Source organism: Cervus elaphus, chromosome 17 (genome assembly GCF_910594005.1).
Source record: "Cervus elaphus chromosome 17, mCerEla1.1, whole genome shotgun sequence".
NCBI classification, from domain to species: Eukaryota; Metazoa; Chordata; class Mammalia; order Artiodactyla; family Cervidae; genus Cervus; species Cervus elaphus.
The window spans coordinates 9,706,219-9,725,854 of NC_057831.1; the positions used below are offsets into that span (position 1 = coordinate 9,706,219).

Consider the following 19,636-nt stretch of genomic DNA (forward strand, 5'->3'; position numbering starts at 1 on the left):
CTTTTGAAGTGTGGTGTTGGAGAAGACTCTTGAGAGTCCCTTGGACTGCAAGGGGATCCAACCAGTCCATCCTAAAGGAAATCAGTCCTGAATATTCATGGGAAGGACTGATGCTGAAGCTGAAACTCCAATACTTTGGCCACCTGTTGTGAAGAACTGACTTATTTGAAAAGATCCTGATGCTGGGAAAGATTGAGGGTGGGAGGAGAAGGGGATGACAGAGGATGAGATGGTTGTATGGCATCACCGACTCAATGGACTTGAGTATGAGTAAACTTCGGGAGTTGGTGATGGACAGGGAGGCCTGGCATGCTGCAATCCATGGGGTCGCAAAGAGTGGGACACGACTGAGCAACCGAAGTGAACTGAACTGAATTCTTTTAGACTGCATGGACTGTAGCCTGCCAGGCTCCTCTGTCCATGGAATTTTCCAGGCAAGAACACTGGAAGTGGGTTGCCATTCCCTTCTCCAGGCAATCTTCCTGACCCAGGCATTGAACCTGTGTTTCTAATATCTCCTGCATTGGCAGGTGGATTCTTTACCACTAGCACAACCTTGGATGGCCCTCTGCTCATCCTACTTCACCATATAATTATTCTATTCCAATCAGTTTATGATGGGCTTCCCATAGTAATGTTTTAAAAAAATCTCAGATAGTTAGCTAGCAGAAGCCTTTGCAATGCTTAAATCTAACCCTCTCATCTCAGAGAACAAAACAAACCCAGAGATAATGATTTATAATTTATAAAGTTCTTTCACATTATAGGTTTACCACATCCTCACAAAGGCTCTCTGACAAAGCTGGTGCAGTTATTTTCATTATCATCCTTACACGGGTGGGAAGAATGAGGCTCTGAGTGGTTACATATATGTCAGTGAGCTTGTCGTTGCAGGAGTAGTGTGAGGTGCTGAGACTTAGTGTATTTTGAAAGAGGCTGCATGAGCTTTGTCCCTCTGATACTAATGAGAGTCTCAGTTTAACTTGTGAGAATTTTCATGAGGTTTTCTTGGATTATGCATATGTGTTATATACCAAGTAGGCGCTAGGTCATGTCTGACTCTTGCAATCCTATGGACTGTAACTCGCCAGGGTCCTCTGTCCATAGGATTTTCCAGGCAAGAGTACTGGAGTGGGTTGTCATTCCCTTCTCCAGGGGATCTTCCCAACCCAGGGATTGAACCCAGGTCTCCTGCACTACAGGCAGATTCTTTATTGACTGAGCTACCAGGGAAGCCCTTACCAAGTGGAAAACATAGTATTCTATTTATGGAATGTGAACTATAAGGCAAAATGATAACTAGTTAGAGAGATCTATAAATATAAGGAAAGTAAGTCCTCCCTTTAATTACATGAGTGAATGAAAGTAATTTATGATATGTTAGACTGGGTAGGAAAGGGGGAGATCATCACTGATATCTTTCTCTTTGCAAAGAGATGGCATCCTATAGATCAATAACAAAAGCACCGTAATGGAAAAATAGACAAAAGGCAATTCCCCAAAGAGAAATACAAAGGGACAATAAATATGAAAGTGAAAAGTGAAGTGAAAGTCACTTAGTCGTGTCCGACTCTTTGCGACCCATAGACTGCACAGTCCATGCAATTCTCTAGGCCAGAATACTGGGCTGCGTAGCCTTTTGCTTCTCCAGGGGATCTTCCCAATCTAGGGATCAAACTCAGGTCTCCTGCATTGCAGGGAGATGTAAACATATGTGACCATGGTAATTTGCTCTCACAATTAAATAAAGATAAAATTTTAAAAATTAATGAAAAATTTTTTTACCTTTTGGATTTTCAAACATTAAAGAATGACTAAATTCAGTCTCTAGTGGGAATTAGGGGAAACATTTTTTTCTGTCTTTTCTCTTTATAGTTTTCTACATTGTTTAATTGCTTTTATTACAAAGTACATGTGTTATCTATGTATTTGGAAACAAAATTTATTTTTGTTTTAGCGAAAATGAACAAACAAGGGTAGCCCACTCTAATTGTAGCTTTTTAGAGACAATTGTTTAAAGCTTTCTAAGATAAAATTCTTTTCCTCATTCAAAAATATTCCCCTTTTGAATGATTTTTAAAATTGTCTGGTGGGGTACCTCTAGCCCACCCATAATTTTCAGCCCAAACCTTTGTGATTCCTTTGATTTTGTATTATAAGCACATTCACTTAGACTTGAAACACAAAGAATACATCCCACTCTTCTGTCTCCCCACCTGCTTCCTTTCTTTGTCCTTTGTCCCTCCCCTTTCTTCCCTCCCGAACCAAGACCACTTCTCATCCTAGTTCTTATAAACCTCTTGCTCATGGCCCTCTTTGCCTCCATAATCCTTCTTCCTGAAAGATCACAGAAACAATGTACCTCTCATTAATTTACTATGTTAAAATTATCCACTGTCATCTTACTAGGCCATACTAAGCTATCAATTTGCTGGAATCACCTCCTCAAATCTTTTGCTTCCTGTGCCTTCATGTAAAATCTACTCTATCTATATCCATAAGAAGCTTCACGTGTATACACATTGGCTAAAGTATTGTTGAACCGTCTTGCTGTATGGCTCAAAATAAGAACTCTTTAAGCGTTGGGTTGAAATCAGCTGCCAAGCTATTAATTCTGTTATGACCTGCTTCCATTATATAAGTGCTTAAATATGTTCAATTAACTATTTTTATGCAAAATTTAACATTTTTCTACGGGGAAAAATAATAGGACCCATGTCTTTGTATCCTGCAGTAATACTGAATGCACTTTATTTAAACCAGTATTTCTCCAAACTTGCACATTTGCCATCTACATTAGAATCATCTAAGTGAACATATGAAACATAGATTCCTTTGCTCTCCCTAGATCTACCAAGGAAAAATATGTGAGTGTTGGACTGTGAAATCTGCAGTTTAAACAAGCATTTTAAATGATTATTTTGCCACTTCTGATTTGGAAACTCATGAAAGTAGTTTCATTTTGATAAGTGACGAAATACATCTAGACATCTCTGAGTGAAAGATTGTCAAGATGAAATTAGGGGAAAATTCTTGGATTGTTCCTTAAAAAAACTATATAGCACCCTGCTTTTTGTTAATTTACAAGTTACAAGTTGATTCATCACTGGTGGCTTTAAAAGTATCTCTGCTTTAGGCTCATCAACAATAAAATACAGCTGTAAACTGCTGATACGTCATACACAGGGGCTTAAAGGGGGAAGTTAAGTTCTGTAACGATTATGCTCCTTAAAGGCATTCAATTATAATAGAGAGCCAGCGTGAGAACGTGATGGCTTAAAAGGAAGATGTCCAGTGAATCACCATCCTAGGCTGCCCTTCTCTTGAAGATGTTACACTGACATTGTATTAATTGCCAAGTACAGAGCATCTGCTAAAGCTCTGGATTATCCTGAAGGGTTGATGAACAGCCTTCTGTCACTGGCATCCATTAGAGACTGATCCCATTCAGGGAAACAGAATTTTTGAATGTAACATACTGGGTCTTCACTGAGAATGGCGATTGAGTACTCATTAGTTCTTGTGAGGTCGCAAGTGACAGCAATTTTGGAGGTCTAATTCTAGCAATAAAGTTTTAACCAGAATGAAAAATACAGCTTTCCTCTTCAATTATTCATTTGCCCCTCAGTCAGACCAATGGCAATGTTCCTGTATCAGTTAAGAAGTGTCAAAGACTGGGAAAGTGTTTTTTCTTCTCTCTTTATTCTCTTCAAATGCTTCTTATATTTCTAAAGCAGATTAGCAAGTTATGCAAAAATATTTTGAATAGCAAATACACTATAGTTAAAATGAGCCTTCATTACAATGCCTTCTTTCTCTTGAAAATATTGTCAGGTAATTTTTTGTTAAAAATTTTGTTAAACACAAAACCTCTTAAAGGTGTTATTCAGTAGTAGATCAGAAATCCAAGTGTGGCAGGATACAAGATGTTCTGATGACAGCAACTCTAATCTTTAAATGGTTTCTTTTCAAAACCACTCAATTCAATTACTCAAAAGTATCAAGTAAGTTGTCTTTCTATGTGGACTCAAATACCTTGTTTTTTAGGATTTTTGAAAAAGGAAAGGCTGTTATTTGTTGTTCTGATGTATATAGATTATTTAATCCAAGACAAAGAACAGAATAGTGAAGAGCTTTCTCCCCCCACATAGATGATTGTTCAATGCCCTAACCAGCTGGCTCAATTTCTACATGCAGTTTTTTTCTTTTTCTGGAGAGCTGATTCTACTCAGTATATATAGTTCAGAGAGAAAAATAGAGACAGTGAGTTACGTAAAAATAAATATGTAAATCTAAAGGGGGAGAGAATGAGGCAGTGCTGTGCAAATCCAAACACCAGGGAATCAAGGCCGGGGAGAGGAGGGAAGGGATAAGCAGATGGGCCAGAACTCCGCGGTCGTTCTTGGATTGGGGTGATCAGAGGATGGGTTCTAAAGGTGGTAAAGTGATAAAATAAGGACTGAGGTGGGTGCAAGAACACAAGATATGTCAAAGAAGATAAAATGGAAAGAGAAAAAGCATGTAAGAAAACTGATGATCAGTGCTTAAGTAACTTTATGGCAATTAGTCCTAATAAACTGGTTTTTTATTACAGTCTTTTAGTTGATCTCATAATACCTGCACTTTTAGAAAAAATGGCTTTAGAAACTACTGAAGTAGTAAACTGGTGATAGTCATACATCTACTTCTACTGAGAAATCTTTGGAGGCTAAGTTTCTTAAACTGCCCAAGTGAATAAAGGGTTACTTGCTTGCTGGTGTTAACTTCTAGAGTGTAAGGGATAGGAAAAGTTTATGAGCAGAATAACTTAATTTTCCCTAATTAATTACTGTTGACTCAGAAGGTTAAATTAATTATTTGACCATAGGTATGGCATCACTTCATGGGAAATAGATGGGGGAACAGTGGAAACAGTGTCAGACTTTATTTTTGGGGGCTCCAGAATCACTGCAGATGTGATTGCAGCCATGAAATTAAAAGACGCTTACTCCTTGGAAGGAAAGTTATGACCAACCTAGATAGCATATTAAAAAACAGAGACATTACTTTGCCAACAAAGGTCCGTCTAGTCAAGGCTATGGTTTTTCCAGTGGTCATGTATGGATGTGAGAATTGGACTGTGAAGAAAGCTGAGCGCCGAAAAATTGATGCTTTTGAACTGTGGTGTTTGAGAAGACTCTTGAGAGTCCCTTGGACTGCAAGGAGATCCAGCCAGTCCATCCTAAAGGAGGTCAGTCCTGGGTGTTCACTGGAAGGACTGATGCTGAAGCTGAAACTCCAATACTTTGGCCACCTCATGGGAAGTGTTGACTCATTGGAAAAGACCCTGATGCTGGGAGGGATTGGGGGCAGGAGGAGAAGGGGATGACAAAGGATGAGAGGGCTGGATGGCATCACTGACTCGATGGACATGAGTTTGAGTAAACTCCAGGAGTTGGTGATGGACAGGGAGGCCTGGCATGCTGCGATTCATGGGGTCTCAAAGAATTAGACACAACTGAGCGACTGAACTGAACTGAACTGAACTGATGGCATCAGTTTCATTTCCCAATGAGAAGAGTAATAAAGTCTTTCTGGGGATTGAGCAGCTGTAAGAATTGCGGACATGATTACAGGAAGAGCATAATTTGTGGCAGAATAATGCCTCCTTCTTCCCCTTCTCTCCCCAAGATAAACATGTCCTAAGCCCTGAGACATGAGGGCTTCCCACGGGGCACAAGTGGTGAAGAAACCGCCTGCCACTGCAGGAGACATAAGAGGTGCAGGTTCAATCCCTGGGTTGGGAAGTTCACCCGGGGGAGGGCATGGCAACCCACTCCAGTATTCTTGGCCTGGAGAATCCCATGGACAGAGGAGCCTAGTAGACATGGGGTCACAAAGAGTCAGACACGACTGAGGCAACTTAACATGCACACGCACAAGCCCTGAATTCTGTGAATATGGTAACTTACATAAAAGTAAAGCGTAAAGTGAAGTCGCTTAGTCGTGTCCGACTCTTTGCGACCCCATGGACAGTAGCCTACCAGGCTCCTTCGTCCATAGGATTTTCCATGCAAGAAGAGTACTGGAGTGGGTTGCCATTTCCTTCTCCAGGAGATATTCCCGACCCAGGAATTGAACCTGGGTCTCCCGCGTTATAGGCAGATGCTTTACCGTCTGAGCCACCAGGGAAGTCCTAACTTACATGGCAAGAAGGATTTAGCAGATGTGATTAAGTGAAGGACCTTGAGATAGGGATTGTGTAGGTATATCAGTCTGATCACACGAGTCGTTAAAAAGTGGAAAACCTTCCCAGTTTTAATCAGAGGGAGACGTGGCTATGACAGAAAGGCACAGAGATCTACTGTTGCTAGCTTTGGAGATGAAGGAAGGGAACACAAGCAAAGGAATGTGGAGAGACTCTGGAAGATAGATGAGGTGAGGTAGAAAGAGCGCTGACAATACCTGGACCCTAACACAGTGGGGTTGTGTGGAGCCCCAGGCCCCTGGAATCGTTAAACGGTAATCTGGGTCATTTTAAGCCACTAAATTGTCATTCATTACAGCCACAAAAGGAAACAAACATGCAGCTTTTTTAACAATTGGTATAATTAATAGCAATTATTATTTATAATCATTCAGATTATTAATATGAAAATGAAAAAGCACCTAATCTTTTAAGGTAAAATTCCAATATGTAAACTTTAACACTTTAAAAATTTTAGTCCACTTAGAAGCTTAATGCAACTACTTGGTATATTTCCTTGGTCTGTTTATAAACAGTCTGTAAATGTCAAGTAGATCTCATAATTTATTTTATTTTCATATTGTGATTTTAAGACTTATTTAATATGAGTCTTAATACTAATAATAGTTCTATTATGCATACTGCTGCTGCTGCTAAGTCGCTTCAGTCGTGTCTGACTCTGTGTGACCCCATAGATGGCAGCCCACCAGGCTCCTCTGTCCACGGGATTCTCTAGGCAAGAATACTGGAGTGGGTTGCCATTTCCTTCCCCACCATTATGCATAGACAGCCCATAAAAGTTAAGAATACAAAAAGTGCTTTAGCTATTAATTCACTCTTCGCAAAGACCAACAGATAACATACCAGCTTTTACTTCATTTGAAAAAATTTGTGTGCTTAAAAAAATATTAGGAATGCCTGTATAAAGCACATTAAAACATCATAGAACTATAAAATCTGAGTGTATACAGAGAGAAAAAGTTAAATTATCAGGCAATTTCCGTTCTTTAATTGAGCTAGCACCAAAAGTATCTGTCATTATGTCAACCCTAATCTTATCAAAACTGCTAAAGTGGTAACAGTAACCAGAACTGCAGGCAAAGTCCCTAGAAAGAAGAACTTTGGTGCATAGGCAGGTGGACTTAACTCAAATCTTCAAGTAAAATCTGCCCTGGCCAAATCATTGCAGTTACTTGAGTCCAAGGCATTTCAAGAAGTAACTGATTGTTCCAAACTTAAAATTAAATCCAGGGCAGAGCTTCAGATATGACCCATCAAGCTGTAATAGACTCTGTCTTGGATCTAATTTGCTACAGACTTTGGTAGGAAGGATTTGATATGGACACCCCATTGCTGTCTTAGGAGGAAACTGGGGACCAGTGTGTGGTGGGAAAGCTGAGCTTGTGGAGCAGGTGAAGCCGCATTTTGTATCCCGGGACTGCCTCTTGCTGGTTGAAAGATCTTAGGCAAGTTAATCTTAGTTTGTCTGTGAACCTCAGTTTATTCATATGAATTGATGTACTTACAGTCATTGTTTTATAGGATTATTTTAATGAGAATTAAATGATAATAAATATAAAACACAAAACAATGTATGTACTCTGTGCAACCTATTTGGGGAGTAGTTAAATACCCCCATACCATTGCTGTCCTTTTCTGAGCCCACCTCTGCATGACATGTTCCCTTGGTGTCTCTAATTTTCTTGAAGAGATCTCTGGTCTTTCCCAGTCTAAGGTTTTCCTCTATTTCTTTGCACTGATCACAGAGGAAGGCTTTCTTATTTCTCCTTGCTATCATTTGGAACTTTGCATTCAGATGGGTATATCTTTCCTTCTTTTCTTTTCTTTCTTTCTTCTCTTCTCTCCTTTCGCTTCTCTTCTTTTCACAGCTATTTGTAAGGCCTCCTCAGACAACCATTTTGCCTTTTTGCATTTCTTTTTCTTGGAGGTGGTCTTGATCCCTGTTTCCCGTACAATGTCACGAACCTCCATCAATAGTTCATCAGGCACTCTGTCTATCAGATCTAGCCCCTTAAATCTATTTCTCACTTCCACTGTATAGTCGTTAGGGATTTGATTTAGGTCATACTTGAATGGTCCAGTGGTTTTCCCTACTTTCTTCAGTTTAAGTCTGAATTTGGCAATAAGGAGTTCATGATTTGAGCCACAGTCAGCTTCCGGTCTTGTTTTTGCTGACTGTATAGAGCTTCTCCATCTTTGGCTGCAAAGAACATAACCAGTCTGATTTCGGTATTGACCATCTGGTGATGTCCATGTGTAGAGTCTTCTCTTGTGTTGTTGGAAGAGGGTGTCTGCTATGAGCAGTGCGTTCTCTTGGCAGAACTCTGTTAGCCTTTGTCCTGCTTCATTCTGTACTCCAAGGCCAAATTTGCCTGTTACACCAGGTGTTTCTTGACTTCCTACTTTTCCTCAATATGCCAGCAAATTTGGAAAACTCAGCAGTGGCTACAGGACTGGAAAAGGTCAGTTTTCATTCCAATCCCTAAGAAAGGCAATGCCAAAGAATGCTCAAACTACCGCACAATTGCACTCATCTCACATGCTAGCAAAGTAACACTCAAAATTCTCCAAGCCAGGCTTCAACAGTACATGAACTGTGAATGTCTAGATGTCCAAGGTGGATTTAGAAAAGGCAGAGGAACAAGAGATCAATTTGCCAACATCTGCTGGAACACTGAAAAAGCAAGAGAATTCCAGAAAAACATCTATTTCTGTTTTATTGATTATGCCAAAGCCTTTGACTGTGTGGATCACAATAAACTATGGAAAATTCTTAAAGAGATGGGAATATCAGAGTACCTGACCTGCCTCCTAAGAAACCTGTATGCAGGTCAGGAGGCAACAGTTAGAACTGGACATGGAACAACAGACTGGTTCCAAATAGGAAAAGGAGTATGTCAAGGTTGTATATTGTCACTGTGCTTATTTTAACTTATATGCAGAGTACATCATGAGAAACGTTGGGCTGGATGAAGCACAAGCTGGAATCAAAATTTCCGGGAGAAATATCAATAACGTCAGATATGCAGATGACACCACCCTTATGGCAGAAAGTGAAGAAGAACTAAAGAGCCTCTTGATGAAAGTGAAAGAGGAGAATGAAAAAGTTGGCTTAAATCTCAACATTCAGAAAACTAAGATCATGGCATCCAGTCCCATCTCCTAATGGCAAACAGATGGAGAAACAGGGGAAACAGTGGCAGACTTTATTTTTTGGGGCTCCAAAATCACTGCAGATGGTCACTGCAGCCATGAAATTAAACTCTCTCTCTTTGGGAGAAAAGTTATGACCAATCTTGACAGTATTGACGTTACTTTGCCAACAAAGGTCTGTCTAGTCAAGGCTATGGTTTTCCAGTAGTCATGTATGGATGTGAGAGTTGTACTATAGAGAAAGCTGAGCACCAAAGAATTGATGCTTTTGAACTATGGTGCTGGCGAAGACTATTGAGAGTCCCTTGGACTGCAAGGAGATCCAACCAGTCCATCCTGGGGGGAAATCAGTCCTGAATATTCATTGGAAGGACTGATGCTGAAGCTGAAACTCCAATACTTTGGCCACCTGATGTGAAAAGCTGAGTCATTTGAAAAGACCCTGATGCTGGGAAAGACTGAAGGTTGGGAGGAGAAGGGGACCACAGAGGATGAGATGGTTGGATGGCATCACTGACTCAACGGACATGAGTCTGAGTAAGCTCTGGGAGTTGGGGTCGCAAAGAGTTGGACATGACTGAGTGACTGAACTTAACTAAGTACCCCAAAACATATCATTATAAAATAGTTGCATCTTTTATGGACCTATAAGCCATCAGCACAGAAATACAAAAAAAGATCCATTTATGTTTTGACTTATTCCTAAGAATTATGCAGTATTTGCAAAATCAATCCAAAGAAGGAAGAACCCAGTAAAATTTTTTCCTTTCTTCTTCACTTCTTTTGTAAATAATTGTGTTTCACTATTCATCAATGTACCCCTTGAAATCCTTATCACAGCACTTTGACGGAGTAGATGTTGATTTTCTGAAGTGGGCTGAATATCTCTGGCACCTAAATCTGTACTCAGAGTTTTCCTCTTGTCATCTCCTGCTCGGCCCCAAGCTTGTCATTGCCTGGTTGAGCTTTCGTATCACCTACGACTGTCTTGCTCTTTATCCTGCTTGGTGAGGAGTCACCGTATCAGACCTTTAAAAATGTAAGCAGTCACCAGATATTCTGTTTATGTATTCCTGTGGTGTTCAGAAATAGCATTTTGTCTCCTTTAAATAATTTGGAACTCATTTTAGAATGTCATTGTATAACAGATGTCTCCTTGATATTAATAATAATAGAGATACATCTCACAGTGTAACAAATTTAATAAATGTAAGTTGAAGTAGATTATGGATACAAAAGTTCTTCCCTTTGCTAAACTATTTTCTTATTTTCCCATGTTACTGCCAAAAATTATTTTCAGAAAATTATTTGTTTCATATAATTGTCTTCATAGTTGCACACTATAGCTATTTGATCTTGACAATAATATTGAGAATGATTCTTTTCCTGTATATTATAAATCACATTATATCAAATTTAGAAATAAGTGTTCTACCAAACTAAAAGAAAGGGAGAGAAACATTTCATAAACATTCACAACAGTTCCAAATTGCCTAACTTTTTTGACAATTATAAAACAATTAGGGCCCAGGGGGATTCTGATACATCTTGCCACCACAAACATTCAGGTGACTTCTAGGAAGCCCTATGTTTCCAAATATGTGCAGCGATTGTTATACATGAAGAAACCATCAATGAGGCTCCGAAAATTCAAGAAAACTATCTTTCAAAGAGTGAATAAAGACATTTACATACCATAAAATCAGAGAGAGTTTACCATGAATACACTCACTAAAGGTACATCTAAAGGGTAAGCTCCAGGAAGAATGAGATTCAGTCATTCAACAGGTATATAAGGAGCCAGGCACAATTCTAGATGCTGGAGATTCCTCAGTGAACAGACAGAAGAGAAAATCTTGTCCCCACGGCATTTACACTTTAGTAGCCAAAGTGACAAACCAACAAAAATAAGTAGTCACATAGAGTCTGTTTAGTTGTGTGCTGTAAACCTTTAAGACCAGCTCTTTGAAAAGAAAAAAGCCTGAATTGGTATCATTTACCATTTTTTGTGGTAATACTACCCTCATGTGGGAAGAGATGTATACAGTTGACCTGGTGGGCATGTGTGTGCCAGTTTCAGCACATTATAGATGATCATAAGTTTCAGGGGAAAAAATTAGCAGGAAAAGATGAGAAGGCTTGGGGGTTGGAATTTTAAAGAGAATGGTCAGAGAAGATGTCACTGAGAAGGTGACATTTGAATAGAGACCTGGAAGAAGTGAGGAAAAAGCAATTTAGCTCACACCCAAGTGAGCCATGAACCAATCTGGGGGAAAAGCATTCAAGTCAGAAAGAACAGCAAGTGTAAAACCCTAAAGCGGGAGGGACCATGGGGGGATAAGAGTGAAGAGGAGCGGAGAAGGACACGTGATCAGGGAGCTACAGAGAGGGTAGCGGAGACTAAGAACTTCGGCAATTATCATGTTTGACACTGGAAGTCACTGGAGGGTGCTAGGCAGAGGGACGTGATCTGAACTGTATGTTAATGACATCACTCTGGCTTACCTGTGGAAAAGGAGTAGGCTAATCCAATTAAATCATGACGATAGTAAAAGCAAGATGTCTAATATCTGGGATTAAACAGACATGATGCAGTTAACTTTATTTTTTAGGGTTCCAAAATCACTGCAGATGGTGACTGCAGCCATGAAATTAAAAGATGCTTGCTCCTTGGAAGAAAAGCTAAGACCAACCTAGACAGTATATTAAAAAGCAGAGGCATTACTTTGCCAACAAACGTCCATCTAGTCAAAGCTATGGTTTTTCCAGTAGTCATGTGTGGATGTGAGAGTTGGACTATAAAGAAAGCTCAGTGCCAAAGAATTGATGCTTTTGAACTGTGGTGTTGGAGAAGACTCTTGTGAGTCCCTTGGACTGCAAGGAGATCCAGCCACCATCCTAAAGGAAATCAGTCCTGAATATTCATTGGAAGGACTGATGTTGAAGCTGAAATTCCAATACTTTGTCAACCTGATGTGAAGAGCTGACTCATTTGAAAAGACCCTGATGTTGGGAAAGATTGAAAGTAGGAGGAGAAGGGGACGACAGAGGATGAGATAGTTGAATGGCATCACCGACTCAATGGACATGGGTTTGGGTGGACTCCGGGAGTTGGTGATGGACAGGGAGGCCTGGCATGCAGTCCATGGGGTCGCAAAGAATTGGTCAGACATGACTGAGTGACTGAACTGAATGCAGTTAACATCCATAACAAGAATGGCTCATCAGAGTGCTCAGGGAGGGAAGGATTGGGAGTCTGAGATTTGCAGATGCAAACTATTTTATATTAGATGGATAAACAACAAGGTCCTACTGTATAGCACAGAGAACTATATTTAATATCTTATAATAAATCATAATGGAAAAGAACATACACAGATAGATACATCTGTCTATCTGTATATATCTGAATCACTTTCCTATACATCAAAAATTAACACAACATTGTAAATCAGATTCTCAAGTGGTGGTGGTAGTAAAGAACCTGGCTTTACAATGCAGGAGATGTAAGCAACATGGTCTGGATCTCTGGGTCAGGAAGATCCTCTGGGGGAGGGTATAGTAACCCACTCTAGTATTCTTGCCTGCAGAATGCCATGGACAGAGGAGCCGGGCAGGCTACAGTCCATAGGGTCACAAAGAGTCAGATACGATTGGAGCAACTTAACACACATGCACACATACTTCAATAAAATATATTTAGAAAAAAGAATGACTCATCAGCCAAAGGAAAACAGACATGATTGGAGACAAAGTAGCCAGCACTTGTTGACCGAGGTGTGAGAATATTAATATTAGCACTTGCTTAGCACATATGTTTAAATTTCTGGAAAAGCCACTAGTGGAAATTACATATATATATATATCAAACCAAGAATAGGCAGAAAATAGAAGGAAACTGACAGTAAAAGCAAAAAAGGACAGAAAGAGAAGAAGACACAGAACAAGTGGGACAAATATAAGCACAAAATAAGACAGCCGAAATTACTTTTATATACATTGGTAATCATATTTAAGTGTATGTAGACTGATCATATCAATTAAAAGACAAATGTTGACATAGTAAATAGGAAAATTTCACAGAGAGTTGTTTTCAAACCTGATTCATAATGTAAAGAAAGAAGATACAGCAAATATAAAAATGAAATAAAGTAAAATTTTAAAATAGTAATCTCCCCATAAAAAGCTGATTGTAGCTCTACTATTATTAAGGTAGCCATAGAATAATAAAATATTAAAATAATATATAAATACATATAAACCACACACTTAAGTAACAGCTTCAAAATAGGTAAGGTAACGACTGACAGAAAAACAAGGATATATTTACAATCCACTATCAGAGTTGGAGAATTAAACACACCACCTTTGGTAACATCAGTTAGTCCACTCTATTCCTTCCCCTTCATCCAAAAAAAAACAAAAACAAAAAGAGATCAAAACAGGAAGACTATAGAAGCTCTGAACAACACAGGTAACAAAGATGAGCTAATAGATATACCCTGACTGTACAGTATATGTTCTTAGAAGCAATACTGTATCCAGTCATAAAGTGACTCTAGCAGATGGAAAATGTTGGTATGAAACACATGCTTCCAGAGCATAATGCAATTAAAGTGGATATTAGCAAATACAAGATTAGAAACATCAGAGATAATGGAAAGGAATTAAAGAAATATGGGTTTATAGGGGGAAAAAAGGTTGGTGCTATGTACAGGTCTTGACATCCATCCAGAGCACTGTCAGTAGTGAACTATCTGGTGAAATTTGTTGCCCTTCTATTTCTGCTTATGACAGAACAATTGATTGCAGTTGCCTTTTCCCTGCAAACATCGGTGTGGTAGGTTCTTTTTCAGTGACTTTATGAAGCCTCTGGCTTGACCTCAGCTGGGGCAGGGAAGGTTCTTATCAGAGGGTGAAGTCAGGCAGCATGAAGCTTCCAGTTTCAGCCTCCGGGGGTGTCAGCCCCCCTGCATGACTGAGAAGCCAGCCAGCTCTGTCCTCTGAGCCTGATACCACTGACTTCTCAGAGCTTTTGTTTGTTTTTTTTTTTTCTTAGAGCTTTGTGGCTTCCTACTTCTGTTTCCAGCACTTTCTTTTCCCTAAGCCTTTGGGACCTTCAGTTAGCAAGAAAAATGATGATAAAATCACTCACAGCATTTTATTAATGACTGAAGAACTGTCCTCTCAAGAGGCCACTTACAAAATGTAAGGGGCAACTGACAAACAGCCAAACTAAGGAAGAGTGCAGTGTGAGGAAAGAGAAGGAAGGGTTAGGTAGTGAGGACAGGGAGGTTGCTGAGCCGCTCTAACTGTGCTCAGGCGCCTGGGGATACGGCCGGGCTGGGTCTTCACTCTCTCTCGATGTTAGAAAAGTCTGTCAAATTGGAAAGAGTGTGTGTGCCTATTACAGAAAGAGGAGGAGGGAGAAACATAGCCACGAGAGTGATACGCAGCTCTTTTATCTGCTGAGAGCACAGATGCACAGAGTTCAGTAAAACCCTTAAGACCACTGTCATCACAGCCTCCCCCCATTCCACTTCCCATCTATCTTAGGGCTAAAACACTACACGGCGTGGTCTAAGTCTAAAGGTACAATGAACCTTAGGCCAAGAGTGAATTCATTCTTCTAGGAGAGAATTTAAATTGTTAGTATTCACTCCATCATGCTGGGCTTTCATGTAGAACTTCAAAATGCTTTAATGGGAGAAGCATCTATTTATATATCACTTTCCTTCTCCAAAAAGCCTTTTTTCCCCCCAGAACCACTAGTCTCAGGAAGTTTGAGGAAGATCTTAGAACACTAGGAACTTGAATTTTCTAACATCACAAAACTAGCCCAAGGTAAATTTGAGACATGTCTTGTCCATATAGATCAATTACACACACACACACACACGCATCCTGACTTCAATTTTACTGAATGTAATAATGCCTCTATGAAGAGCATTTTAATGTCTAAATTATTTAATATATTCTTTGGTTCTTTAAGGGCTATGGCTTGTGGCATAGCTCTGTAGCTAATGAAGACAACCCCTTAGATTTGTTATTTATTTTCTTCCTCTTGAAGAGTCATGTGTTTTGTGCTCTGTCAGTTTCTTCTTAGCTTTGAGGCTCTTTGAAATGTGCTCATATTATTCAACAGCAAGGCAGGTAACACTGATACTGCATTGCTAATTCTTATCTCCCAGTTAAATGAGGAAACAGTTTTTTTGTTCCATGTGAGCTAAAAAAGCACTTTTGCAGTGATTAGCATTCTTATTAAAATTTATGTGATATGCACCATCTTTCTAATTTTGCAAGAAACTTCATAGTATGTCACCTTCAATTTCCTCACATTCCTTTCAGTTTTCCTAATACATAAAATGGGGACCATATAATGCTTGGTTTTTAGTGGTAATAATTAAATAAAAGAGCTTGATGAAAATATTTCTGTTAATTATGGACTATTAACCACTGCATCCATGACCTTTTCTTAGACCACCTGCTCTTGGATCTTTCTTCCTAGGAAAATACCCTTCCCTTACCCTAGTTAGTTAGGGAGATCCATCATTCCAGTCTGCCCAGGACTGAGTTGTAGCCTTGAATGCGCTTAGTCTAAGCAAACCAGGATGGTTGGTTACTCGAACTCCGGTCCACACTCCAGCTAATTTCTCTTCTCTCTTTTATATCAACATTTCTCTACTGAGCACTCCATGCTCTCCTTCTTCATATCTTAAACCTTAAATTTACTCCTGAATTGACTTCAGCTGTGCTTCTATTACCCTGGATTTTTATGAGTCCCCAGCAGTAGCAGTGACCTGTGTCTTTTGCCAAAGGAAACTCGCCAGTTCTTGCCTCAGTGGACACTGATGATAGACTCTATATGGCTGTTCACATCCTCACTGAAGCCCTTACTCCCAAGGCTTGTATAGCATAATAACTTTCAAATCTCTGACTGTTTTTTTTTTTTGATTCTTATTCATGGGATTATCTTTCTCCACTTGTTTTCTGAAAGATGATTTTCCTCAAGATTCTGTACTCGATCTTTTTATCTTTTTTTCTTATCACTCTATAAACATTTTCCTTGGCTGATCTCCCATACTTTCTCACTTTGAACCATCCCTTACACAGAACGGTAACTTCAAAAACTACACTTGCTACCCAGACTTCTCTAGTGAGCCAACTACTTGTTAAACATCTGTATACCTGTATGCGCCAGATGCACTTCAATAAAACTGAAATTTTTACCATGACCTCCAATGACCTTCTTGCTCTCTCCTCTTTCTTTGTCGTTGGAATAATCAACTGTTATTCAACTATGCTAGAAATCTTTTAACTTTAAAAAAATTTTTATTTAGGTATAGTTGATTTACAATATCATGTTTTCCATTGTATAGCAAATGACTCAGTCGTACATATAAATATTCTTTTTCATATTTTTCCCAATATGATTTATCCCAGGATATTGAATTATAGTCCCCTGTGTTATACAGTAGCACCTTGATGTCCATCCATCGTACATATAATAGTTTGCATCTACTAATCTCAAACTCCCAACCACAGGTCTGTTCTCTATGTCTGTGAATCTGTTTCTCTTTCATAGATATATTCATTTGTGTTGTATTTTAGATTCCACATATAAGTGATATACAATATTTGTCTTTCTGACTTCTCTTATTATGATAATCTCTAGGCCCATCCATGTTGCTGCAAATGGCATTATTTCATTATTTTTAACGAATGAATAATATTACATTGTCCTTATATACCACATCTTTATTCACTCATCTGTTGACAGACATTTAAGTTATTTTCATATCTTGGCTATTGTAAACAGTACTGCAATGAACACAGCGGCGTATGTACATATATCTTTTTGAATTATAGATTTGTCTGGGTATGTGCCCAGGAGAGGGAGGGCTGAACCACATGGAAACTCTATTCAATTATGCTAAAAGTCTTACTGTCATTCTTGGTCACATCCCCTTTCATCTCCACTGACACAGTTACTAAGTTGTTCAGTTTTACCTTCTATGTAGTTCTTAAATTGGTCGTTCTCTCTCCACTCTTATTCTCATTTCCTAGCTTCAAGAAATCTCCTTCTTTTGTCTGAATGCCGTCGCTGCAGCCTCTGAAATCATCCTATCACTCTGGTTTGCCTTCTCAGCCTGTCCTGCTTCGTAGGACTTAGTTCTGGTGCACAGTACACAGCATAGGTGTTTCACACAACATCACGTGCATAAAACCACACAGGCAGCTTTAGTATGGTGCTCACCAAACTGCAAGCTCTCTATGTATTTATCACTCCCGCCCCATCCCTAACGAGACAGTGGTATCCTGATCAAGGGGGAGCCGTGCTTTATTAATCTTCGTATCCCCAGTGCCTGGCTCCATGGCTGGCATATCACATGGCTATGCCAAGGGCTAAGCAGGAAGGTGCTCAGCAGTTTTTTCAACTGTGTGCTTCCTGCACTTCTCTAACTGTACTCTCTCTACCCTCTCTTCTAATGGGATAAGACCAAGGTGCATGATTCTATTATTCTATTTCACTTTCACTTTTATATTGGGCTTCCCTGATAGCTCAGTTGGTAAAGAATCCACCTGCAATGCAGCAGACCCTGGTTTGATTCCTGGGTCAGGAGGATTCGCTGGAGAAGGGATAGACTACCCACTCCAGTATTCTTGGGCTTTCCTGGTGGCTTAGGTAAACAATCTGCATGCAATGCAGGAGACCTGGGTTCAATCCCTGGGTAGGGAGGATTCTCTGGAGAAGGGAAAGGCTACCCACTCCATATTCTGGTCTGGAGAATTCCATGGACTGTATAGTCCATGGGGTCACAAGGAGTCAGACTGAGCGACTTTCACTCTATTTACATATCACCAAAAATATTTCACATGTAGGACATGCTTAATATCTAGTTACAGAATGAATCAGTGAACAAATGTATGAATGGGTGAATGACTATGTTTAGACCAATGTTTTGAGACACAATCACAGATACAACTTAGAAGTAGTTCAAAATCAAAGAATTAAAAACATAGTTTCTTTTAAGCCTTTAGGTTGGTTAGAAAGTATATTCCTATCTAAATGTGAGCAATTCATAAAATATTTTACAATGTTAAATTCTTACTGAATTTATTCAGTGAAGTTTTAGCTTTTTATACCACTTAAAAGTGGCTTAGGCTTAAAAGCACCAAAGGCATTTTGTATTTTGTATAACTTTAGAGAATATAGTAGAGTTTCATAAAAACTTGGAGTTTTATCTAGCTTATTTTTAAATTACATAAGAACATATTTTGGAAGATTTAAAGACATGTTTCAGATATAAAGCCTTAAAACATTTTTATCATAATATTTTAGAATGGAAAAATTAGAAATAATTATATATTGTTTATAATTTTCAAGGACATAATAAATGTTTAAACCACCAGCTCAGTTTTAATTTAGCTACACTTTCAAAGACTATTTCAAAAGACTAATGAAAACTTAAGCACAACTTTTTTTTATAATTAATTTATATTGAATTAAAAGGAAGAGTCTAAAATATTACCAAGAATATGAAAGTTTTTTTTTTCTTTTCAGTCTTCACACTCTCATGGTAATATTTAATAGTCCTTCTGGCATCCTTAGCTCATTTAAGTAGTGTGATGAACATTACTATTATTTGCCAGATGCTCAGTGTCTGGAGAAAAGAACACAGTTTCAAGACTTTTTTCCATCTGATTCAGTACTCTGTATTTTACCAAAAGGTCAAAACTGTATAGAATAAAAAATTATGTATCAAATTTTTCCTTTCACTTTTATGTGAAATCAATATGTAGTTAACAGAGATAGAATCCAATGGCATTTTGAATGTGAAACTAAGATGAATGTAGATCATTTTAATTTTAAATTCCATTAATATTAAATAGCCAGTCACATTATGTAATAAAATACCTTCACAGTGATAATCAACTATCTTCAAATAATCGTTTTCTATCTAAGGGCAGCAGTTTACATAATGAGAAATCTAATCCAATATAAGTGTAGAATGATAGGTTTCATGGATGAACCATAAGTTCAATGAATTTTGACAATTAATGTAAATCCTTATGTGTATATGTGAATATGTATGCTTGTGTATTCATAACTCTCCACATTCAGTAGTGCTAATTTTCAGAGTTTGAAAAAAAGTAATAAGAGAAAATGAGTTGTACATTTAACTTCCCAAAACATCTGAACTTGCTACTTATGAGATCTTTAATTCTTGAAAT

The 19,636-nt window shown here is 38.7% G+C and overlaps 1 protein-coding gene across 4 annotated transcripts in view; it reads right to left on the reverse strand.

Annotated features, from left to right (window-relative positions):
• The window catches only part of LOC122673501 (bifunctional heparan sulfate N-deacetylase/N-sulfotransferase 3), a 180,147-nt gene that overhangs the window by 146,665 nt on the left and 13,846 nt on the right, over window positions 1-19,636 (reverse strand). The window lies entirely within an intron of this gene.